This window comes from Ursus americanus, chromosome 11, assembly GCF_024610735.1.
Source record: "Ursus americanus isolate L20-20 chromosome 11, mUrsAme1.1.p, whole genome shotgun sequence".
NCBI lineage: Eukaryota > Metazoa > Chordata > Mammalia > Carnivora > Ursidae > Ursus > Ursus americanus.
Window position 1 is genome coordinate 29024017 of NC_142137.1, and position 27289 is coordinate 29051305.

A 27289-nucleotide genomic window follows, 5' to 3' on the forward strand; every position below is an offset into this window, starting at 1 on the left:
ATTTGTAGGTGTTTCTAACGCAGACAAAAGAAAAACCTCAAACAGTTATAGTCACAATGAACGGGAAACCCATTCCTGGAGCTGTTGTGAACAGACTTCAGTCTTAGAAGTACCTGGAAATTTCTTCTTAGAGGAATCAAGTTCAGACACAAATTGAAAGCTGTCCCTCAACTAGGGAATAGTAAGAAGAGAGCAGAGTCCCTTACTAGGTTGTTTAAGGGGGCACGGAATAAAAGTATTCCGGGATCAGGTACCAAAAACTGGATTTTGTTATTATCTTTTATTTCCTTTTGAAATTCTATTTTCTTTTATGTTTAAAGATTTTATTTATTTATTTATTTATTTATTTGAGAGACAGCATGTGCATGCACAAGTTGGGGATGATGGGGACACAGAGAGAGGGAGAAGCAGACTCCTTGCTGAGCAGGGATCTCAATGCGGGACTCGATCCCAGGACCCTGAGATCATGACCTGAGCCAAAGGCATACGCTTAACCAACTGAGCCACCCAAGCACACCTTGAAATTCTATTTTCTTAGTACAAAAGGCAGTTTTGTGAAGAATCTACATTAAAGTATGTTAAATAAAGAATCGTTTGAACATTTATATAAATAATGGTTTCACTTAAGGTCAGTTATGTCTCAGTAAGTTGGGTTGGATGGGGCCCAGCTTTATGGTAAAGTTTTTGTTTTAAAATCAACATTATTGAAGTGCAATTAATATGCAATAAAATGCACTTATTTAAAAAGTGAAAAAAGGTGAATTTTGGAAAATAGAAAAATTGTTTTAAAATCAGAAAATATTTAAAAAATGAAAGTTTCACTATATTCACAATCATTTAACATTTTGTAGTATTTCCTTTGTTTTAAAACACGCATATCTATATGTCAATGTTGAAACACATACAGATATTTACAAAGTTTTAAGCCCCGTAATTGTGTGACTCACTTGAGCTGACACCATTGCTGTATGAGATGTTGTTTTAGTTGGAACAATGACCCAATTAAATTCGACAATACAGCAGCTACCATTCATATGTTGCCTGTAGTAGGCACTATGTGCTTGACACACATTGAAGCTTTCACTCTTTTTTAAAATAGTGAGGTAGGTACTTTATTATTTCCATTTAATTGATGAAGAGAGGAGGCACAGAAGGTTTGAGTGGTTTTGCAGCCGAAGCAGGATCTAGGCCTGCTGGAGAGCTGTTGTTCTTACCAGCCACGAGGGCCCACTGGGGGATGTGTGGACAGGACGAGGGTATGGACTAGTGATTCCCTGCAACTCTCCTCTGCTCCCACATTTTTGTTGTAACACAGACATTTAAGTGGCAGAACAGTAATTAGGTGACCTTGAGGTTCTTTGCGGGCTTTGCTGTCTTACTACAAAAGCACCTTAGGAACCATTGATCTTAGTGTTTCTATCGGCCTGAGTTTTTGCCTCAGTTTTTAGTTTTTAAACATTAACGGTGAAAAAAGAGGATTTCACAAATAACTACAGACTTACCAGGGGCAGATTTCCTTTTCCTTTTCTCAGTAAAATCGCTCTGATTTTTTTCTTCAGATCTGGAAAGCGACTCTATTTTTTTTTTTAAAGATTTTATTTATTTATTTATTTATTTATTTATTTATTTATTTATTTATTCGACAGAGATAGAGACAGCCAGCGAGAGAGGGAACACAAGCAGGGGGAGCGGGAGAGGAAGAAGCAGGCTCCCGGTGGAGGAGCCCGATGTGGGGCTCGATCCCAGAACTCCAGGATCACGCCCTGAGCCAAAGGCAGACACTTAACGACTGTGCCACCCAGGTGCCCCTGAAAAGCGACTCTAAAATGGCCCCTGCAAAATTCTTCGAGGCAAATTTCTAAATCCTTGCAAACAATCCAAGAAAGTATCTTAATTTTCTTTCAGATGAATTTAACAGTTGGATACCTAGTTCCGATACATAGTCCGTTTTAATTTAGCCTGTGAATTAAGGCAAGAGGAATGTCAGACCCGCCAGTAGGGCTTGCTCTTTTAGGACAGTCTCCTAAGCTTTTGTGCTGGTGCTGCGAAGCCAACACAGCTCTTTCCCCGGCCAATCAGCCATCTTAATTGCTCAGGCTTCCGCTGAAGGATATCTGAAGTGACCAGACCCCAGAGGTCCAGAGCCGTAATGAAGAATGCTTCTTGCTCTTCTTGTGTCCTCATTGTTCAGTGACGCACAGAAGCATCTCTACTTATTAGTATCATGTAATCAGTATCAAATAATTTTCTCTGGAAACCTCGACCTTATTATTATTAAATCACATGCACACTGCGAAATGATTTGCAAGCTGTCCAGCGTAGCTTCATTTTCTGCATCTCTCCAGTGATTGCGTTTTCATTTTATAACAACAAACTTCTCATAGGTCAAAGAAAGCATCCTCTCAAGGAGGTCAAATTCCCTTTACTTCACATTCAATTTAATGAAACGGGATAGGAAATCACTGCTTCTGCGCCATCATTCCCAGCGCTTGGTGATAGGGCAGTCCGGCGCTCTTGAATGATGGAAACCTCTATGCCGACGTCTGGTGTTTGATGATTTCAGACACACAAAGGAAATCCACTTGTTTGGGGCTGCTGTGCAGGCAGCTGGCCTACAGAGTTGAACAACAGCATAAAGATCACGCTTGCCCAACCTCTGAATTTAAAAATAAATAAAATAAAATAAAATAAAATAAAATAATAAAAGGCAGAGGGAAACATCTGCCCAGCATCTGTTGTAATTTCTCTTATGAGCCTCAGACTCTTCCTAGAAATGTCATTTTATCAGGTGACACTGCTAAGACCAGTATCATAGGAGATAATGATAATGTGGGAAAATGAAGTAGTAGCAGTGGGACTCTTGTCCCTTTCAAGGTAAAATCCTGTCCATCTAAGATGCAGAGATCCAGTTTTGTTTTTGGGTACATATCAAGACATCTGGCTTAACAGGCCCTTGATTTCGTCTCAGGTTTCTTCCAAATAGTTTATTTTATATCCTCAGCACATAGTTTTTCTTATTTTCAATACCTTGTATGGTTCTTTACACATAGTTGATATTCAATGGATGATTTTGGAGAGGCACATAATCTGTTAAATTTGCCAGATACTTTAGAAAAGCTTTGATCTTCTCTTTCCCTTTTTTTTTTCCTTTTGTGGAAAATTTCCAACAATCTGCAGTTTATATTACATTTGAAAAAAACCTTTGATTTACTTTTATGTATTTTATTATGGAATATTTCAAACATAAAAGAAGATAGGGAACAATATAATGGATACCCACAGACCTACAAGGAAGCTTTAAAAAAATCTTAAAGTTTTGTCATATTGGTTTTAGAGATATTTTAAAAAGAAGCAAAACACTGAAAATACAGCTGAAGCCCCCATCCCTCCACGAATCTGCTTTCCTCCCCACCCATCTTCTGCAAAGGGTGCATCTACTCAGAGGTTGGTATATATCATTCTCATTCATGCTTATCAGTTCATACTTGTACTTTTTACTATGTGAGTTGTTTATATTTTACTATTTTATTTTACTATTTGGGTAATATATATTTTACTATGTACATGTTTATGTATAAAATCGTTGGCAACACAGTGTGCATATGATTTTCAAATTTTCTCTTTACACCCAATGTTATGTTTTCCAGATTCACTCATGCTTATTTCCTTGATTAAAGATCCCTGGTTCAACTCTGGTAAAGATTTTTTTTTTTTGTATTAATTTTCAGTCGATCGTGAACCATCTATCTAATTAAAATACAATAAAATGTATTATTAGAAAATATGATAAAACAAAGATGTACTAAAGACAAGTCACACTTTTTATTATTACATTTAACAGATAAAAATTACTCCATCAAGCTGCTATAAAAGTTTCTAAATGCTTGCTCTCAATTTTAGTACTATCTTGTCACGGATTGGTGATAAATAGTTTGCCAACTGATACTGGTCCATAGAACATGCTTTGAGTGACATTGGTCTAAATCATCTATTTTCACCACTATACACACACACACACACACACACACACACACACACATATATATACATACATATATATATACACACATACATATATATACATATATATGTATAAAACTATGCAGTTGTACCATTTCTTTATTCCTTACTCTGTTGGTAAGTATTTGTTTCCAGTGTTTGCTATCGCAAACAGTGCTGCAATGAATATCCTGACCTATCACGTCTCCTTGCGGCGTGTGCAGAATGCAACTGTCTGGTCAGAAGAGACGATCATCTTCTTTCTTAGTGGTCTTTCTACACTTTTGCTTGCATTTCCCTAAAAGAACTTTAAAATCTAAAGAATGTTAAAAAAATAAACTAAAAGCTAAAACTAAACCCCTCGCACATCTTAAGCTGATAGTTAAAATCTTTTGACATGAGTTCAATTAGTTGCAAAAGATACGGATGCTGCTATCTTGCAAGTACAGATGGTCCCCGACACGTGATGGTTTAACTCACAATTTTTTGACTTTCCCATGGTGCAAAAGCACTATCTATGCATTCAGTAGAAACCATACTTAGAATTTGGAGTTTTGACCATTTTCCGGTGAGCAGTGTGCAGTAGATAGTCTCTTATAATGCTGGGCAGCAGCTTCAAGCTGTACTTCCCAGGCCGCCACGCAATCATGAGGATAAACAACCAATACACTTACAATCATTCTGTTCCCATTCAATCCTTCTGGTTTTCATTAAAAACAGTATTTTTAGACTTTGTGTTAGATAATTTTGTCCAACTGTAGGCTAATGTAAATGTTCTAAGCACACTTAAGGCAGATCAGTGTAAGCTATCATGTTTGGTAGGCTAGGTGCATTAAATGCATTTGGACTTAATGATATTGTCGACATACGGGTTTATTGGGATGTAATCTCATCGTAAGTCGAGGAAGATCTGTACTGGCGTTTAAAAGCAAAGTTCATACAGTAGTCTTTAAAATGTACTAAATGGAATACAAACCTCAGCAGCATTGCCCTCTGTTATCTTTTCGAAAATACATGGACAGTTTCTTCTTTAACAATTGGAAATTTTGCACTGTAATTTTTGCTTTGCAAATTCGTACTTCCAGCCCACGTTTCTCAAACAATTTTATGTTAATACAGTATGTTATTATATTTGAAAGTGTTTTATTGATCAGTTTATCATAGCTTTCTTCAACAATAACATACAGGTACACTGAAACAAAAATTTTAACTTTCTTGCGACATTAGACTCTAGAAATTTTTTTGTACTGGGACAGCATTCCAGTTACTACCCCTACATAAGTGCTCAAGACAACAAAAATGTTAAAAAATTTGATAAAAGTAAAATTGTGTTGGAAATATATTTCTAAATGAGATGGACTTTGTCAATTAGATAATATAAATGAATATTACATAAGGTTGAGTGAAACAAATTTCAGCATCAACTTAATTCCCATTTATTCAAATAAATGTCTAGATAAGAACAGGAGTCTTTTGCTGTAACAGCATTGTATATTTCTCTAAATTTCTTTTGTGTTTAAACCAAAATTAAAATAATGATTGAGCATAATAATTATTAACAAACTTTTTTAAGCCAAAAATTTAATTAAGTTCTTCAGTTTTCTTGAAAGTAAAGAATCAGAAGCCATCTTTTTTTTTTTTTTTTTGGTTAAATAATCTGGTGTATTAACAAACTGAATAACACATTGCTCTTTAAAAATATGTAACTGAGGTAGGGATGCAAAAAAATCTAGATTCTGCAATGTTAACTAGAATAAAATCTTAAAATAATTGGGTATATTGCAATTATGAAAAATTACATCTGTGCAATATTAAAACAAAGCGAGACCATTGTATCTTGACACTAGTTGGGGTTTTATGGTGAAAAGGGCTAGGATTTTACTCTTTTGATGATTCTGCTTATATTTCACCATAAAGTTGTTAATATATAATTAAAAAATGTAAAAGCCCATATGGAACATTCCTTGAACAACTCTGGAAGAAAGGAACTCCGAAAATGAAAGCACAGTCATCAAAATATCATCACATCGTAAACCCACAACAGAATGGTCATTACATTGTGATCCCCAGGCTCCAGTTGGAATGCTGGTGTGTGGACGTCTTTGCGAATCTGCTTGCAGTGATCAGCATTGCAATGCTTGCAAGGGTCAGCCTGCACTGAAGACTACCTTAGGTTTTGGGGGGCTGCAGGAGGGGTGGAGTATACGCCATCACCTATGTGGTTCATGAGGGGAAGTCATCTCCCTTTCAAAAGGATTGTTGTTCATCATCAAAGTTATCAATTTTCTCTATTTTGGGGAAGTATGCCAAAGAGGCTTTTCCAAGACTTAACAAATACTCGTTATAGTTACTAATTTTTCACTTAAACGTACCCTACCTAATCCAATTACTCAGGGAAGATGGAGAAAAATCAAAATTCTTTATTTTCAGCGACTTTAGAAAATGCATGTGGTTTCAATGAAATCTTTCCACTTTATTATGCACTTTAAATAATTCTGTTAGTATCTTGGAGACATAGGCATGACTCAATACATAGGGAATGAGGATGCTGACCGAGTTCTTCCTCATCACAGACAATGGCTACATGCAGAGAGAACACACTCCATGGTGGACTGGCATTTGCCGACATGCCGTTCACTTATCTTTAATAATCTAATTTTAAATAGATAAAACATAAAGTTTTGACATGAGTATGTCTATGGATTAAATAAGGCAAAACTGTATGTAATAGTTTTTACAACTTCCTTTTTCTTTGCTTTTGTCAATCTATATATGGAAGGTAAAGGTCTGAAAATTAATATTAATTTATTAATTTAATTTAATTTTCTGTAGTTTCAAGTTTTTATTTAAATTGCAGTTAGTTAACATACAGGGCAATACTAGCTTCAGGTGTAGAATTCAGTGTGGAAATTAATTTTTAAACCTTCTTCGTGTCTATGTACCATTTAGAATGCCTTCGTATCTCTCTAAAAGTTTGTAACCCAAAGACTCTGTTTGATTCAACTAAACGGGGTCGTAGTGCTCTTCTTTTTTAAGGTTTTATTTATTTATTTGTCAGAGAGAGAGAGCACAAGCAAGGGGAGTAGCAGGCAGAGGGAGAAGAAGGCTCCCTGCTGAGCAAGGAGCCTGTTGTTGGACTCGATCCTAGGACTCTGGGATCGTTTAACCAACTGAGCCACCCAGGCATCCCCCAAATTGCTCTTAAAAGTATTTGTATAACCTTACTATTGGTGTTTGAATGTTACCATTTCTCCACATGTCCGCCAATTCCTTGCATTGTCAGACTTTTCTTCATTTTTGCTAATTGGATGGATGTGAAATGGGATCACATGGTTGTTTAAATGTGTGTGTGTGTGTGTGTGTGTGTGTTTTCCAGGAGAAATTATTTAATGTTTATTTCCCATTTGAGAGTTCATCTCAGTCCCCTCCAAGAAAACCGAAAGTCTTGGAGTTTGATTAGTAAAGCAATAGGTGGTTCGTTAGAGTCATCTTTGAACATTAGCTGTATACGGAGCAGCACTTAACTTTTTAAATTTAAGTTCTAGTTAGTTAACACACAGTGCAAAATTGGTTTCTGGAGTAGAGTTCAGTGACTCATCACTTACATAGAACACCCAGTGCTCCTCACAAGTACCCTCTTTAAAACCCATCCCCCATCTATCCCGTCCCCCACCCACCTCCCTCCATCAACCCTGTTTGCTCTCTATCATTAAGAGTCTCATGGTTTGTTTCCCTCTCTCCTTTTTTTCTTTTCCCCCTTCCCATATGTTCATCTGTTTTCTTTCTTAAATTCCACATATGAGTGAGATCATATGGTATTTGTCTTTCTCTGACTGACTTATTTCACTTAGCATAATATACTCTAGCTCCATTCACGTTGCAAATGGCATGATTTCCTTTTTTGATGGTTGAGTAATATTCCAGTGTGTGTGTGTGTGTGTGTGTGTGTGTGTGTGTGTGTGTGTACACCACATCTTCTTTATCCATTCATCAGTCGATGGACATGTGGGTTCTCGCCATATTTTGGCTATCGTTGATAATGCTCCTGTAAACATTGGGGTGCATGGAGCCTTCAAATCTGTATTTTTGTATCCTTTGGGTAAATACCTAGTGGTGCAATTGCTGGATCATTGGGTAGCTCTATTTTTAACTTCTTGAGGAACCTCTATACTGTCCTCCAGAGTGGCTTGCACCAGTTGCATTCCCACCAACAGGGCAAGACATTTCCTCTTTCTCTGCATCCTCTCAACACCTGTTGTTTCTTGTGTTGTTAATTTTAGCCCTTCTGCCAGGTGTGAGGTGGTATCTCATCGTGGTTTTGATTTGCATTTCCCTGATGATGAGTGGTGTTGAGAATCTTTTCAAGTGTCTGTTAGCCATCTGGATGTCCTCTTTGGAAAAGTGTCTGCTCATGTCTTCTGCCCATTTCTTAACTGGATCGTTTGTTTTTTGGGTATTGAGTTTGATACATTCTTTGTAGATTTTGGATACTAGCCCTTTATCACATATGTCACTTGTAAATATCTCCTCCCATTCTGTGGGTTGCCTTTTAGTTTTGTTGATTGTTTCCTTCGCTGTGCAGAAGCTTTTTATCTTGATGAAGTCCCAATAGTTCATTTTTTCTTCTGTTTTCCTTGCTTCCGGAGACATAGCTCCTAGGAAGCAGAGCACCACTTTAAAAGAGTACATGTGTTTTTTTATAATCACTTGTGATGTTTATCATCATTTAATTTACATGATGGCTATTTGTGTTCTCTTTTCTGTAAATCATCTAGCCATATACGTTTTCCACTTTGGGGTTTTTCTTTTTCTTGTTGATTTTTAGCAGGTTTTGATACATTAGTCTTTTGTCAGATTTAACCAAAAACAGCACTGCACATATTCTTTTCTTTTGATGTCATCATTTTCCTTGTTTATATTATGCGTTACTCTATCAGGATCAGAAATTTTCACGGTTTACCTTTCTTTCATAGGTTTTTGTGTGTTTGTTTTGTTTAGGAAATCTTTTTAACCCGGGGATTATAATTTCTCCTAAAAATATTAAAGACTTGTTTTTTACTTTCCAGCGTTTAATCCATCTGGAAATTATCTTTTCATATTGTGTGAAGTAAAAATAATTGTTTTTTTCCTTTGGATAACTAATTGTCCTGGCACCGTTTGTAAGCATACCCCTTTTCCATCGATTTATAAAGCCATATCAATCTATGTCAAATTTCCGTATCTATCTATTGCTGGGTTCTCTACTCTCTTGTTAAAATACTACCCTATGCTTAATACTATTATTATATATTCTTATGTTATTGAGGCATAACTTAAATACCATAAAATTCATTCTGTGCAGGTGTACGTCTTAATAATTTTTAATAAATTTATACAGCTGTGCAACCCCACAACCCCAGTTTTAGAACATTTGCGCCATCCCCAGAAGTTTCCTTGTGACTCTTTGCAGCCAGTCCCCACCCCATCCCCAGTCCCTGGCAACCACAGATTTGCTTTCTGTCCCTTACAGATTGGCCATTTATAGAAACTTCATATAAACAGAATCCTACAATATATGGTCTTTTATGACTTAGCATATATAATGTCTTTGAAGTACATCTATGTTGCGGCATGAAATCATGGTTCATAATTTTTAATGATGACTTGTATTCCATTGCAGGAATATACCGCATGTATTTATCAATTCACCAATTGATATGTATTTAGAGTGCTTTCACCTTTTGGATATTTGGATAATGCTGCTATAAGATTCATTCATGGGTCTTTGGGTGGATATAAGTTTTCATTTCCATTGGGCAGATACCTAGGAATTGAATGCCAGGTTTTAAAGTATGTATAAGATTAACTTAAAAATAGAAACCCACTGGTAAACTTTTTTATAGTGACTATACCATTTTATATTTCAGTCGATAATGCATGAGCGTTCCAGTTGCTCCACATTCTTGTTAAAACTTTGTTTTCATGGTTGTTTGGATTAGTCAGTTTAGTGGGTATTTAGTGGTATTTCCTTACGGTTAAATTTGTGTATCTTTGCTGACTAATGATACTGAGCATCTTTTCATGTGCCTATTAGCTATTCATATATCTTCTTTGGTGAAATGTCTGTTTAAATCTTTTGCCTGTATTTTAATTGAATAGATGCCTTCTTAATACTGAATTATGATAGTTTTTTTTTAAACCAGATATATGACTTGCAAATATTTTATCCCAGTCTTTGACTTGTCTCTTCATTTTCTTAATGGTAACTTTAGAAGAACAATAGATTTTTATTTTGATAAAATCCTATTTATCAATTTTTTTCTTTTATGCATTGTGCAGTTTGTGTCACGTCGAAGAAATCTTTGTCTGCCTTGAGGGCACAAAGGTTTATTTATCTTATGTTTTCTTATAGAATTTTTATAGTTTTAGTTTTGTTTTTACTTATTTGTTTATTTATTTAATTCTAGTTAGTTGACATACAGTTCAATACTGGTGTCAAGAGTAGAGTTCAGTGGTTCATCATTTATCATGAGCTTCATGGTAATTTTTGGTAATTTTAATGGTTTTCATTGGTTTCAGGAGTGGAATTCAGTGGTTCATCACTTATATACAACCCCCCGTGCTCATCATAACAAGGGTCCTCCTTTATACCCATCACCCATCTATCCCATCCCTCACCCACCTCCCTGCATCAAGGGTACCCTCAGTTTTTTCTCAATAGTTAAGAGTCTCTCATTACTTGTTTCCCAGTTTTGGCTTTTACACTTATGTCTTTGACCCATGTTAAATTAATCTTCGTAATGGTGTGAGATAAGAATTTAAGTTAGTTTTTAAAGATTTTTCCTGTGGATATCCAATTGTTCCAGCATCATGTGTCGAAATGACTCATTTACTCCACTGAATTGTCTTGGCACATTTTTGAAATACATGTTTTTGTATTGAATCAATATTTTAGTATTTTATTTTATTTTCTCCTTTTAAAAATAACAGCTTTATTAGGATATAGTTCATATACAACACATTTCACCCATTTAAAATGTTCAATTCAATAGTTTTTAGTGTATTCACAGAGTTGGGCAACCATCACCACAATAAATTTTAGAACACTTCCATCACCACAAAAGAACCCCCATACTTATTAGCAGACACCTCTCATTTCCTCCTAACTCCCTCCCTGACCCAGCCCTAGGCAACCACTGATTTACTTTCCATCTGCAGAGATTTGCCTATTCTGGTAAGAGTGGATATCTTTGCATTGTTTCTGATTTTAGGAGAAATGCATTTAGTCCTTTACCCTTAAGCATGATGTTAGCTATGGGTTTTTCATATATGCCTTTAATCGGGTTAAGGAAATTCTATTCCTTTTGTGAGTATTTTTATCAGGAAAGATGTTAAGTTTTGGCAAATGATTTTTCTGCATCAATTGAGATAAACACGTGATTTTGTTTTGATGCCTGTTGTTATGATGTATTGCACAAATTAATTTTAGGATGCCAAACCTTACATTCCTGGAATGAATTCCACTTAGTAATGGTACATAGTCCTCTTTGTAGGTTGCTGGATTCAGGTTCCTAGTATTTTATTGAGGGTTTTCTCATCTTGTATTCATAAAAGATGTTAGTCTATAGATATTTTTCTTGTGATATCTTTTTCTGATTTTGGTATTAGGGTAATACTGACCACATAGAATGAGTTGAGAAGTAATCCTTACCTTTCTATTTGGAAGAGTTTGTGAAAAATTGGAATTAATTCTTTAAATGTTTGGTAGAATTCACCAGGGAAGACATATGGGCCTGGGCTTTTCTTTGTAGGGAGTTTTTATTTATTTTTTCAATCTCTTTACTCATTATAGGTCTATTTAGTTATTCCTTTTGAGACAGTTTTGGTTCTTTTTGTTCTTTTTGGATTTTGTCGATTTCATCTAATTTATGCACTTTGTTGGCATATGCTTGTTCATAGTATTCCCTTATAAATCTTTTTTATTTCGGTAAGGTTGATAGTGATGTCTCCTCTTTCATTTTTATTTTTTTTTTAACTCCACATTTTTGAGTTATTTTCTTAGTGTTTACGCTAAGGATACTACACACTTAAGTATCACAAGTTAGGTGAGGCTAATATTGATTTAATTTCAGTAAAATATAATAGCTTCCCCTATTTTGTACTATCGTTGTCATAGATATTCTGTCTATGTATGTTATGAACCCAACGATACAGTGCTACAATTTCTGCCTGTTACGGTCTATGACTTTCATTTTTAGGGTTTAGATTACAAACTCAGGTTAGTAGAGCCTAAAGTTCATTACCTAATGAGTTTGTTGCTTTTATTGACAACATTGCCATGCCTGAGTTACTGCCCTCTGCTCCACATCAAGTCTGCCCAGCTGGAGGCAAAGCCGCAGGTTTTCCTGGCCAGCCACGCCCTTGTAAAATTACCATGTCAACTGATTGGGGGTGTTTTTGGGGGGAGGTGTGTGTGTGTGTGTGTGTGTGTGTGTGTGTGTAGGAAGCATGTAAGGGAAAGAAGGCTGCAGACAGACTCCCACTGTTCTTACACAAAACATTGTCATTTTTCATTTATAAATGTGCTCAATTTTGTTGTTTGTTATTGGTCAACTTTTTACAGCCCTAAAATGTTTGTTTTCGCGATTTTGTCCAGTTTTATACTTATTTTTTGGAGAGAGGATTCTCTGATATCTTCATGCTGTCACATCTAGAAAGCCAAACTTTCTGTTTTACAAAGACAATGCTTCTTATGAAAAAGTTAAATAATACATAGAGAAATAAAGAATAAATCAATTCCTCTGTGTTTCAACTACAACTGTTATTAACCCCAACTACTATTAACCTCAATCTGACTGACCTTTCATGCTCTCTTCATGTATCACCATACAATTTTATATTAAGAGGAGCACACATCACAGAATGTTTTACAACCTGCTTGCTTTCACCAAGGTAGTGGGTATTCCAGTGTCAGTGTGAATAGATTTACATCAGCCATTTTAATGCCTGCACAGGAGTCCATTTTATGACATGGTTGTTCTAAAATTTATTACCCTGTGTCTTAGTTGAGGAATTTTAAGATGGTTTCCCTTTTTTTTCATTCTATCAACAATGTGATAAATGTACATTTTAGCACACTTGTTTAGGTAACTTCCCTAGCATAAATTTCTACAGGAAATATTACATTTTCAGGGTGTGGTCATTCTGATTTGGGGAATGTTTTGTCATATCGTACAATTTACAGCCCTTCCATCAATGCATATGGGTAGCTATTTCTTCATATTTTCATAAGATCTGAGCATTATTCACTACTTTCAGGTTTCCCAGACCAATAACTGGCATTGATAATCCCTAATTTTGCTTTAGTTTACTTAATTACTATTGCTTTCAGACATGTTTTCTTATTTCTATTGAATATTTGTATCTTTTTTTCTGTGTGAATTTCCCATTTTATTCTTGGCCCATTTTTTCCTATTGTTTTTTGTTTGTTAAGTTCTTTGTCATTTACAGTATTCTCTTTCATGCTATCTCCATTATAAATCCATTTCCTATTTCATGACTGCTGCTTCATAACATATACTTCCTTTCACTGGACTTTTACTTAAAAATATATTTTTTAAAGATTTTATTTATTTATTTGACACAGAGAGAGGCAGCAAGAGAGGGAACACAAGCAGGGGGAGTGGGAAAGGGAGAAGCAGGTTTCCCGCTGAGCAGGGAGCCAGTTGTGGGGCCTGATCCTAGGACCCTGGGATCACGCCCTGATCTGAAGTCAGATGCTTAATGACTGAGCCACCCAGGCGCCCCTTACTTAAAAATATTTTCTTTTTGTGGGGCACCTGGGTGGCTCAGTTGGTTGAGCATGTGGCTCTTGGTTTCGGCTCAGGCTGTGATCTCGTGAGTGGTGAGATCCAGCCCTGTGTGGGGCTCCGTGCTTCGTGGAGAGTCTCCTTGAGGTTCTCTCTCTCCATCTGTCCCCCTCCCCCACTCTCTCTCACTCTCAAATAAGTAGATAAATCTTTAAAAATTATTTTTATAGCAGGGCACAGGTTATGGGGTCAGAATGCTAAGGTTCCTGTTCTAGCTTGTCTCCTTAGAAGCTATAGGACTATAGATAATGAGTAACTCTATGCTTCAGTTTCCTCAGATGTAAAGTGTGAGTAATGCTAACAATGATCTCATAGAAATTGTGTGAATGTCAAGTGTTATAATAATTGTAAAACCCTCAGAATATTAATTGTAAGTCTTAAAGGAGACTTAGCTTATTTTTACATAATAAAAATTTATAATATTTTTTTGACTTTCTGGTTTTCACAGCCAGCCTTACCCTACGATTTTGTGATCTAAATGTGCTTGGTCATTCTATTTACTTACACCATATATCAGTAGTTCTACGGGATTAATACTTATATAATTACACGTTCAATCTGTCTGCATTCATTCTGGTGAGTGAGATGTACATTCAAACGTTAACTTTTTTCCAAATGGCTCATTTTGTGTGTGATCCGTTTAAGTAAACAATTACCAGATAACTTAGTAGTTTGTTGCACAGTATACTTTATCTTAGTAATTTGAAATGACTGCTTTATCTTAGATTGAATTCCCACGTATAGTTGAGCCTAACTCTAGACTCTCTCTTTTGTTTTTTTTTTTTTTTTTTTTTTTTAGATTTTATTTATTTATTTGACAGAGATAGAGACAGCCAGCGAGAGAGGGAACACATGCAAGGGGAGTGGGAGAGAAGCAGGCTCATAGCAGAGGAGCCTGATGTGGGGCTCGATCCCATAACACCAGGATCATGCCCTGAGCCGAAGGCAGACGCTTAACCACTGTGCCACCCAGGCGCCCCTCTCTCTTTCGTTCTAATTACGTCTGTCTACTTCTGCATTGAGATCATACTCCTGACGTTTAATTACTGAAACAATTTTAATACATTTATGTCCATGTGATCTTGTTTTCTCATTTGTAAAATTGTGAAAATAATTGTACCTATCTCAGAGAGTTGTTTGAAAATTAATATATGTTATGTATAACAGTTGTTAGGCACTTGTAAATTTTTTTAGTACATGTTAGCAGTTGTTATCATCTTTATTCTGGAAGAATAGTTTTATGTCTAGACTGACAGGTTATTACAATAAGACCCTCCAGTGAGTCACACCTCCCGATGTTCATGCCCTTTTGCAATGTGAATTTCTCAGTCCTCGTCAAGAGGTGGAATCTATCTTCCCACCTCTGGATCTGGGTGGGCCTGTGCTTTGACTTGACCAGTAGAATGGTAGAAGCGACTTTATGTGATTTGTATGCCTGGGCCCAGGGGGCTTTAAGAGACCTGCTTTTACCCTATAGGAATTTTTGGATATCTTGCTGAATAGGAAAATTGAGGCCCCTTGGGTGGCCGTCCTGGATAACCAGTGGACACACGAGTAAAGCCATTTTGGGCCATCCATTCCCAGAAGAGATCTCAATGCCAGCAGCTGCATGAGTGACTCCAGGAGAGATGAGTAGAAAAGCTGTCCAATGGAGGGCAGCCCAAATTGCAGAATTACGAACAAGTAAATGTTGTCTTAAGCCTCAGTTTTAATTCCTTTGAAATGCCACAGTAGAAAACGGATACACAGACTTTAATTTCCTATTTTATTTTCAATGATTTTTTTAAAAATGAAAATACAAAATATTTTTAATTGGATTTGAAAATGTTTCTTGCATTCTGTGTGTGGTAAAAAAAATGAAACATACATGTATTTAGCACAAACTTGTGAAATACACTGAGCACAACTGGGTAGGAAGCAGTCTCTGCCGCTCGCCGTCCTCTGAGAACGGAGTCAGGAAGCCCTACTGGGATGAAGTATTTCCTGCAGCAACGGGCACCGCGCAGCATTCAATTCTCTCCTTTCAGTATTGGTGGCAACTCGCCATTGTTTTTCAGTTCCTTAGCAATATCCAGACCCCCAACAAGCTCCCCTTTGACAGACAGCTGAGGGCACAGGGGCCAATTCGAGTAAGTTTTAACCCCTGCTGAACTTCTTCAGCCTTTAGTACATGAGTGTGTATCTAGACCAGCATAGAAAAACTCAGGAGAATTTTTATAACTTAAATTTGTATATCACGTTTCATATTCAACACCTGTGCCATTTCCCATTTCCAGAATTCGTTTGCTGAACCCACATTTTGCTTCCTGTTTGTTTCCTTCCATAAAGAGCATCACAGAGCTTTATTTGTCGGTACTTCGAGCCTTCCCTAGGATTTGGGGCTTTTGGGGCAAACTGTATCTAGCTTGTCAGATACTTACAGCTCCTTAATTCTGTCATGTCAAGTCCTCCTACGAGCTCTCAGGAAACACAGAGCTGGAGAGAGGTGGGAAGTTGGGATAGGTTTTGAGGCCCTGAAACTTCATCATCTGGGAAGATATCAAAACTGCCAAACTGAATATTATGTTTGTTGAGAATTTCTACCATCTCCTTGCTGAAACCGCAGTGGGGCTCTGTGAGGAGTTCCTTTCCTAAACAACGTGCAAGGGGCCGCAGGAGTTCATTTCCTCCCGCGAAGGTTGGGATCTTTTTTAGGGCGCTTGTTACCCCTCGGTGGGAAGGAGACCCATGTCGCTGAGCTGTTTTGGTCAACGTGGGCATGTGCACCACCTAAGAGGTCATTTTTCTGAGAAATCTTGAAAAACAGGAGGGAAGGAACAGAACTAATTTCACATTTTTCAGATACTTAAGTGTGGTGTCTAAATGTGGAGTCTGTCTTGATAGGATGGGGACCCTAAATGGGAGGTGATGATTGAGTGGGGGCTGGTGGCTTGGGCATGAAGGGATTCACTGGAGGCAGAAAAAAAGAAGAGAGAAGTTTGTTGACTACACTGCAAGGGAACCGTAAAGCAGGAAGCTGAGGAGGTATGGGACATATGGAATTCTCCCATTTTTGGTGACTATGCCTGGTGGGAAGTAGCCCATTGGTCAGTTAGGGCCTATGATATCTTGAGGCGGGTCCCCTGATGGGCCTGTGTTCAGCCAGGGTCGCTGTGAGCCCTTTCTGCCTTCCATTGCTCAAGCCTGTTTCCTGAAAGCAGCCTCTACATGAAGGAACAGCTTCAGCTTCCAACTTCACGAACGAAACTTGAGGGCGTTCTCCGGCTAACTCTACTATCATGTCATTCATCTGAGCACACTGTGCAGCCCATGGTGCCCAAACATGGACCTCAAGGAGGGACTTGGCTCTGAGGAGCAGCGGTTCCTCAAACGGCAGGACTCGGCCAAGTTCCTTCTGGGCCTCTCCCACCTCCACCGCACCCATGGCCCTGCCCATGCAAGACAGGGGCACTTGAGTCTAAAGTTAAATGTTAAAGTTAATCTAAATATGGATTACTTCCATATCTCATTAACAAGAATTTTGCGTTCTTTAAGAACATTCTACTCTCTATCCTGTAATTCGGGTTTGAATCTCTAATCATCATTCTGGGAACACATATGTCTACAAAAATATAGAAAAAGGTGAAAACCCACAATAATAGCTACAGTAAAAATTGACAAGTTATTAGATTATTGGTGGGCATTTCTTTCCCTACAAATTAGATAGAGGACAGTGCTATATTTAGAACACACAAGGGCTCACCTGCGCTTCATCCCAGACATTCTGCTCCTCTGAAACTAAAAGATGGTCTTATCCTTCTCCAAGGTCTACTGTCAGCCCTTAGACGCATTCGGCTCCACCATCTAGAAACCTGGTATCAGTACCAAATAAATCACGTTATTCTGCACAAAAGTTTGTCAGTTTTTATTCATAATATAAATGTAGGTTGATTACACAAGACAAATGCAAACCTCTGCCGCTTTAGGACAGATACCAGAATAAAATATGATAATAGCATGTGTGTGTGTGTGTATTTCTGTCTGTGTATGTAAGCATTTTTAGTACATGAGTGTGTATCTAGACCAGCATAGAAAAACTCAGGAGAATTTTTATAACTTAAATTTGTATATCATTTTAGTTTGCAAAGTGTATTAGCATCAATCATCTCATTTTACATTTTCCTACCTCACATGTGTTTGACATAGAAAGAGCAGGAAGTAGTTGCCTCCCTCTATGGAGAAACGACTGCGAACAAAGAGGCTAAGTAACATGTCCCAGGTTACAGAGTAAAGGAGGAGCACAGGTGGGACACCTGAATTCCCGACAAGTGCCCTTTACCCAGCGCCGTGCTGGTCCTACAGATAGAAAATATATTTTCATGATGAACGGATACTCCTCTCTTTCCTTTTTTTCTTTCTTTCTTTCTTCCTTTCTTTTTTCTTTTTGAAGTATATTTCTTCAAGAAACATGTTCAGCATAACCTGGGTAGCATTATAAAGGAATACATAAGGATTAAATTTGATTAGTATATAACATATATACTAATATTATTATAGCATATATACTAATAGATATTATTATTCTGAGTACTGATACCCATTAAAAATAAGGTTCCAGAATGTCATTGGCTTATGCAGTTTTGAGAAAGAGTTCTGTAATAGCATACTGCACCTTTCCCTACAATACACACACACACACACACACACACACACACACACACACACTATACAGTGCATCAACAATTAATAATAAATAGTAAATAAATAAGTAATCAACCAACCAGATATTTATCTAATTTGGTCTAAAGCAAAACTAGCAGAATTTGTGTTGCCCCTACTCATGATTCTATTTTTTTCACGGAAAAGCTTTTGGATTTTATTTGATAATTTAAATGCTTTTTTGAAAATGTTGGTAAACGCAATCTGTACTTGGAGCTGAATGACAGACATGCTTTTAACATAAGATGTTCATCCTAGAATGTGATTTTTTCCAGAAAACATTCAATACTAGGCCTCTTTGCCGCAGTTGGTTTCCACGGGAGGCCCTGAGAGACTAGTTTTTTTACAAACGGGTTGTTAGTACTTCCTGTGAAGTTCATAAAGCGTCTTTCCCTTTCCTCAGTCATCCAGGATCAGTCAAAGGGCTCAAGGTTTCTGCAGAAGCTGTGAGCCACGGTCGCCTCTTCCTTGCTCATCTGGCACTGCCTCCAGTCAGACTGGTCAGGATTCTTAAGAATGGCTTCGCTGGCCAGGATCTTCCTTTTTCACCGCAAGGGGATTTTTTTTTTTTTTTTAATTTTGTGGGAAAACTTCTTTCCTCTGTCAATTTCAACATAAGAATACGTTGCTCCTGGCTGTGCAATGGGCTTGATATCAGAGCGCTCTGGATTTCCATCAGCTAGCTCTATCTGCTGGTCCTGTGCCTGGGAAACAAAGGCATCTTTAATGTCATTAGCAGAGCAGTGTCTGAGTGACACAAAAATGACCTGTAGCTGGAGGTGATAGCTCTTATAATTTCTCTAAAATAGAACACTTCGTTTCCCTTGACTCTTGCAGAACCGTCTCAGTGTAGGCTTAGACTTCTTCACTTCCTCCACCATCTTGCTGAAAGCTCCACCACTGACTGGTAGTGTCTGATGGGCAGGATGTGGACATGGTCACCAGATAAGCCTCCTTTGACCAGGGAAAGGTAGCCATGTGTGTCAGTGTTGACCACCAAACGCTTTTCCACTTTTGGACTGGCAAGGCAAAAGCAACAAGGTTCTGGAGGCTAAGGAAGTTTGGAGGCTGCTTTGGGTGAAGAGATGATTCTTCCTGAGATGAATGCTCTCCTTCTCTGCTTCAATCTACCTACCCCCTTAGCCATCTCAGAGGATAACAGAGTAGTTACAGATGATTAAAGTGATAAAAATGTACAGATAGCCTTTAGAAGATCATTGGTCACATGAGCAGGAATGATTTCATCTTCTGTGTGTGGGTTGGATATAAATCACCTATTTAATTTTAACCATCATTATTGTGAGCCAGCTTTGTGGAAGTGGGAGAGAGCCATCTGCTCAGAAAGGTGATTATGAATAGCACATAATGAAGCCTCATCAGACCAGCACTGACTGGGGCAGAATTACACGGTGACCAAGACAGAGCTTAGAGAACAGGAAACTGGGCTTTGAATAGGAATTCTCCCACTTATTACCACGGTCACCACAGATAGTTAGTCCTCCCTTTATCTGCAAAATGACAACAGTAGTATCTACTTCATAGAGTATTTGTGAGGATTAAATAAGAGCGCACGGATAGCCCTGTGCATGGCATAGCATCTATATTCAATATGTGTTACAGGAAATTTGCCAAGAACTTCATAAAGTAAGATTTCCTACTGATTCAAGAACTCATAGATATTTTAAAAACATTACTGAGACTTTTGTTTTTTGTTATAAAACTTTATATAAACACTAATCTTGTAAATATTTCTGTCTGTTACAACGTTACTAATAGTCACTATAGAACTTTCTAACCCTACATTTCTTACTTTTTTCCTAGTTCTTACTTTCTAGATTTCCTGCCAAATTTCCCCAAATCATGATTACTTCACTCTGAGAAAAGATTAATTTGTTACTCTTTTGTTCAGTGTCTTAGGGTCCTGATTCTCACAAACTTGTTTTTCCACACCCCTTTGCCAGTTGTGTTCTGGATAGATACGGCTAATGGGAGATAATTAAAATAAAATAAAATAAAATAAAATAAAATAAAATAAAATAAAATAAAATAAAATAAAATAAAATAAAATAAAATAAAATAAAATACAATACAATGGAGGACAATGGGAGAGAAGCCAGGTTACTTCATTGCCTTCTTTCTTGGCTTTGGCCTGCGTTTTTAGCATAGACTGAGTCTCCATAATTTCATCTCATTCTAGCAGACCTTCTCTCTGTGGCCACAATTTCTGTTGAGCCGATCTTTGCCATGATCCCAGTTCCCAGCTGGGCCTTGCTTCCGTAAGTGGCTGTTCCCGTGTGATCCCAGCTTCTGTCTGCACATTCTGGATTCTCAAGCTTTGGCAACATGATCATCTCCGTTGTCTCTCCAACTTTAGAATAACTTTTGACTGACACTAACCCTGGGTGTTGATGTGAAACACTGGGTGTCCTCACCATTCTCTGATTGCCTTGTAGCTCTTCCTCTTCCTTTGTAACTAGTGGTCTGTGTTAATGTCCCCTCCTAAACTATTTCTTCTGGGTTCTCCTTCTGTTTAGACCTGACAGATTCAATTATGATAATGCCACAACTGTTTTCTAAGCAACTGACCGAGTGTAGACATTTGATTTTTTGATCATTTTTTGTAGAATTTGATTGAATTCCAGAGGATGTTTTAAAAACATAAGTACAGAACTATGAATAATTTTTTTGAGAAAGTTAAAAAAATTCCTGCTCCAGACTTTGACTACTAATTTTATTAGCAAATCGCTAGACAGTAGAAATTCTGTGCCCAAGATCCATAGGTGAAAAAAAAAATGCAATGAATTCCAAAAATTGGGCACATCCCTCGAAAAAGAAGAAAAGGCTATTTTCATCATTTCTTCCCATTAGTATTATAGCTCTTGATATTTTGGAATTTGAAGTAGAAATAATTTAATTAGTTCCAAGTTTATCCTAAATTAAAGAGCTTGCAATTCTAAACTAAACCTCAAAATTTAGGTATCGAGTTTTTTCCTGTACCTTTCATACAAATGAAAGTACCCACAAACTGAATAAACAGAAGAAAAAATACTAATCAAATACTACCAAAAAATTGTGACTAATATCAGAAAATAAATGTTCTGCTTAATTACAGAGAATATCATAAAGTCAGCCTGATATTTCCAACTCATTGCTTAAGTCAATGCAAAAGAATTAAACTTATGACTTCCTTCAACTTTGTAGATCATTTGTAATTCAAGGGGAAAATGTCTGCCCAAAATAAAAAAGGTGGATTGAATTATGAAGTTTAAGAAAAGCATATTAACTTAACATCTCAAGGAAAACACAACCAGATTCTTTCAGGCAACCAGAGAGCTATATACATAAGCTTTCATCTTTGGGCAGATTGGTTGCATTCACAAGGAAAGAGAACATAGTACAACCAGTGTGTCCTGAGACATATACCTTTTTAAAATTGTCTAAGTTGGCTCTTTTCTATTTCCCATGATCATGGGGGAAAATACAAATAAGTCAGCGTTACAGAACTTATCTAAAGTTGTGGAATATCTGCTCTGATGGATTTATGTGACCAGTGTTAATATAAATAAATAAATTTATTAAATTGACCATTTTAGGTAAGCGTACACTGAGGTAAATTAAGAATTACCTGAGTTGGTGCAGCAGGCGCTGAGCAAATGTTATTGACCTTGAAAACAGCACAATTTGCCAACAATAATAAAGCTCCAATTAAAAAAAATGGTTATTCAGAAAGGAAACCAACACTAACGAGACCATTTCTTAAAACTGTCTCTCAAAGTAATTACCCATAAAAACAAGTCAATCAGGAAAAATGTAGTGTTTTAATGGCACATAAAGAGTTTGTAAAAGAAGAAACTAGGTCCAGGACTTAGCTGTGGATTCCATCGTTATAAAAATGTAATACAGTAATGAAAAAATATGTTTAAAGGTTGATGCAATTATAAAAGAAACTGGGAAACGTCATATGACAAGGGGTAGATTAATATAATATTTATTTTTTAAATTAATAGACCATTTTTTAGCAGTTTTACTTTACAGAAAATTAAGCAGGAAATATGGAGAATTCCCACATACCCATTCTCTCCTGAGTGTAGTTTTCCTTATTATTAAGTCTTGCATTAGTGTGAACATTTGCTGTAATTGATGAGCCCATATTGATACATTATTATTAACTGAAGTTCATAGTTTATATTAGAGGTCACTCTCTGTGCTGTGTATCCTATGGGTTTTGGCAAATGTGTAAATGTATTGTATGTATCATACAGAATAATTTCACTGCTCTAAAAATCCCCTGTGTTCTACCTATTCATCCCTCCCTCTGCCTCTTCCAATCTCTGGCAACCACTGATTTTTTACTGTCTTCATAGTTTCACCTTTCCCATAAATGTCCTATAGTGGGAATTATACAATAGGTAGCCTTCTCAGATTGAATTCTTTCACTTACCAATATGCATTTAAGTTTTCTGCATGTCTTCTCACGGCCTAATAGCTCCTTTATTTTGATTGCTGAGAAATATTCCATTGTACGGATATACCACAGCTTCTTTATCCATTCACCTACTGAAGGACATCTTACTTGCATCCAGGTTTTAGCAATTATGAATAAAGCTCTTATAAACATTCATGTACAGACTTTTGTGTAGACATAAGTTATAACTCATTTGGGTGTTTCTGGGATTTTTAATATTTACGACAGTTTTATGAAAACTTTATGCTATAAATTAAAACATTTCAACTAAGTTGACAAATTTCTAGGAAAAAAAATTATATAAGCAAACTTACCTAAAGAAGAATTGGAAGGTCTCAATTGTCCTATAATTACTAGAAAATTGAATCAATAGTCAAAAGTATTTCCACTACAGAAATTCCAAACGCAGTGTCTCTATCAACAAGTTCAAATCGCTGTTCAAGTAACAAATTTTTGCACTCTTAATCATACTTTTCAGGGCACTAAAATTTATTTATGATGCTCATGTAATTTTAATCCCAAAATGCAACAAAGATAGTAAAGAAAGAAAAACATGAGCAAAATTTATTTATGAAACATTGATGCAAAAATCATAAACAATATGCTAGCAAAAAGAATTTAGAACATATATAAAGTACAAATGGTATAATCCATGTGACAAAGTTGATTTTACTTTAGGAAGATAAAGTATTAATATAGAAAAGTTAATTGAGACAATTTGCCATATTATAAAGTTAAAGATCATAAAATACCTCAACAATTGCAAAAATGGCACTTATTAAAATATAATGTCCATTGATGTTGATGTTCTTGACAAATTAGAAACAGAGGGTAACTTCCTTAATGTGACAGAAAATCAGCAGTAAACTTTATATACAGTGAGAACACATTGAAGGTTCTACTTCTGAATTCAGGAAGAATACCAAGATTCCAAGCAATACCTCTTTTATTTAATATTTTACCAGTTTTTCTAACTGGTGCAGCATGACAAGCTACTAAAGCTCAAGTTATTTCTTCCAATGTAATGCTTTCTCTTCATAAAATGTTGGATTCTATAGCAAAAATTTTAGAGACAATTATTTGTATAATCTGTTCAGTTTAATAATGTGAAAGTTGCATTCTTAAGAAATTGTGTGTTATCAAAAACAATCGTTTATTCGGGAAAGGGGGAAAAGGACTAATGACTTTCAATCCTACAATAATGAAGGAATTTTTTTACTCGAGAAATTTCAACAATAATAGTGTTTTTCAAGCTGTTATGTACTGAATGTTTCTGTTCCCCCCAAAATTCACACACTGAAGCCTTATTCCCCAATGTGACTGTATCTGGAGATACAGCCTGTGAAGAGGGGATAAAGGTTAAATGAGGTCGTGAGGGTGGGGCCCTCATCTTATAGGCCTTATGCCTTCCTAAGAAGAGGAGACACTGGTCATGTGAGGACACAAAGAAGAGGCGATCCTCTGCAAGCTAGGAAAAGTTCTCACCAGGAATCAATTAGCTGGCACCTTGACTTTGGACTTCTCAGCCTCCAGAACTGTGAGAAAATAAATTTCTGTTGGTTAAGCCACCCAGTCTATGGGGTTTTGTTATGACAGCCCAAATTACTAATACAAGACCTAAACATGAGTAGCTATAAAACCTAATCCTCTCTGCCCAAATGTAGCATTTATGACACCTGGCATTTATTTGTTCCATAATAATAGCCTTTCCTTTCTGTCACCATTCGTAAAATAATTGGCAGAGTTTCTTACAAACAGTATTTATCTCATCCTTATTTTTTCAATCAGCTTTTGTCATTTAATGAATCATCCAAAAGTTAATGAATTAAAACATCCATCTATTTTACTCACAATCTTGCAGGTCAGCATGCAGATCTCAGCTGGGGAGTTCTATTCTTCTAGTTCTTCTGGTCTTAGCTGGGATTCCCCATGTGTTGGCAGCCACCTGAACGTCTGCCAGGCAGATCTCTTTCTGGAGGGTTGTCATCAGCTGGGACAACAAAAGTGATGGGGCTGTGTGTCTCTCACCCTCTGGCAGCCTAGCCTGGACCGACTGATGGCAACTCCAGGGTTGCAAGACGCCAGATCAGTCACAAGCGCAGAACCTGAACTCTGTTCTTTCCACCCCAGTCTGTTGGCCAAATTAAGTCAAAAGACTAGACCAGATTGAAGGGACAGGGAAAAAGAGCAGAGCATTGTGACCGTTTTTGCAATCTACCATATTTAAACAATGCCTGTGGATATTCAAGTAGCATAGCTGTATTTCTTTTTTTTTTCTATTTCATTGTTTTTATTTTTATTCTTTTATTTTTTTAAATTTAATAATATTTTTTATTATATTATGTTAGTCACCATACAGTGCATCCTTAGTTTTTGATATAATGTTCCATGATTCATTATTTGCGTATAATACCCAGTGCACCATGCAATACTCCAGTGCCCTCCTTCATACCCATCACCAGCCTATCCCAATCCCCCACCCCCCTCCCCTCTGAAGCCCTCAGTTTGTTTCCCAGAGTCCTGTATTTCTGAGCCGGTAATGGTGCTCTGTATATCCCCACTGCCGTGGCAGAGATAACCAACAGTAATGGCAATGAGCATTGTCTTTTGAACTAGCTGATGGCATGACAGTCTATTCAAGTTACAAAAATCTTCCATAAACATAAAACTTTAACTTCTGGGGTTTGGTAGTCCTTTCTATTCCTTTGCGACTTAACCCTATCCATACCTGAAGCGCAGAGGAAATCAACTTGTTTTTTAAATCTATGTACCATTATTTTCCCTGTTACATGAAGTGGTCTCTTAAATAGGGTGACCTAGGTTAGTGAGAATTTCCAGAAATCTTCCATAATCAGCACAATAGAAGTGTAAGTTTTGAGGCTGAAACAATCAAACAGTGTAATTTTTCCTCCCAACTGTTCTGCAAATGTCTGTGTGGCTGTTTTTTTCACTGCCCTTGGATGAAATCTCAAAGACGCTCTTAGATAATAAAAGCCCTGTAGGTTTTTTGACCTCTAAAACAGTTTTAGAGGAATAATTGGCATGTTCAGTCCCAAGTAGTAATAGAAACTCCAAATTTCATTCTAGGTTAAATCTTCTATCCTTGTATTAATTGGGACAGATCAAGTTGTGCTGTGGTAATAGGCAAACTCAACACAAATTCTGGGGTTTTGTTGGTTTGGGTTTTGTTTGTTTGTTTGTTTGTTTACCCTAAGTCCTCCCAGGACCAATGCAGTAACTCCTCCTTGCAGTAGCTCAGTAATCAAAGCCATGTCTCTCTTGAGGTGCTGCCATGTTGACAACGGACCGCCTTGCTGCTGGGAAAGAGGGAACAACAGAGTCACACAGAGGCTTCTCATTGCAATAGTTTGAAAGTGACACATGACATTTCCGGTTCCATTTCTTCAGTTACACATAGTCACAGGCCCCATGTAATTGAAAGGAGCTGGAAAATGTGTCTTTCCTAAACAGAAAAAGGGACTAGAAGGATGTTGGTGAGTTCCACGGCTGGGTGCCCTACCTCTCTCCCAGCTGGCACCTGCTGAGAGTTGGAAATGTAGAAGACTTCTTTTCTATTTTATTGCCTCCTGTTTCTGCCCCTCCTTTCTCCCCACACAGATCATAAAAGCAGGGTAAAGATGCCATTGCTCCTCCAAGATGGAACGGAGAAGAGAAGGGAAAGTAAGGGGCAGTAGAGGTTTTACTTTCCTGGCACTGTTGTGAGCTGGTGGAACCCTTGCTGGCTTAGCTAGTGTTCCTACAACGGATTCTTTCTTCTTCTGTGGGCTGCATGGATTCTTTGGAAGTCTCCTGTTAACTGCAGATTGCTCACTGGTAGTTCTTCGACATTTTCCCACTGACTATTTAAAACTCCCGGTTGTCCACCTACACCTGGGTCTCTACCACACTTCTTGGACGAAGTCACTTTTAGATGACTGAGGTCTGACCAAGGTCACTTCTTCCCAGTTTAGAGGAAAAACACACACATTGAACTTGTTGATAGAAAAGGTTCCTGCAATGAAGCCGTGTTCTCAATTACCATTGTTCACTTTACCCACTTGTAGGCTTTTAAATTCTTCAGGCCTGGGCCAGACACCAGTCTTCTGTATCACCCAGGCTTCAAGAAATATAAATCAAGTCTTCTGATTTGTCCTCTTAGTGTCACTGGGTGAACAGGGTGACCCCAGGCTCTGGGGCTTGGACTCAGCCAGACCCAAAGGAGTCACTGAAGATTCTTGGTTGTCATGAGAAGGAATTCAGGACAGACACACAGCACAGT

General features: G+C 37.2%; 2 pseudogenes; both read right to left on the reverse strand.

The window, feature by feature from the left end:
* Window positions 1-15856: 15856 nt before the first annotated feature.
* LOC123792898 (glutaredoxin-3 pseudogene) lies at window positions 15857-17271 on the reverse strand (annotated as a pseudogene).
* A 1687-nt stretch (window positions 17272-18958) lies between these two features.
* Window positions 18959-27289, reverse strand: part of LOC123792899 (CWF19-like protein 1 pseudogene) — a 53940-nt pseudogene continuing 45609 nt past the window's right edge.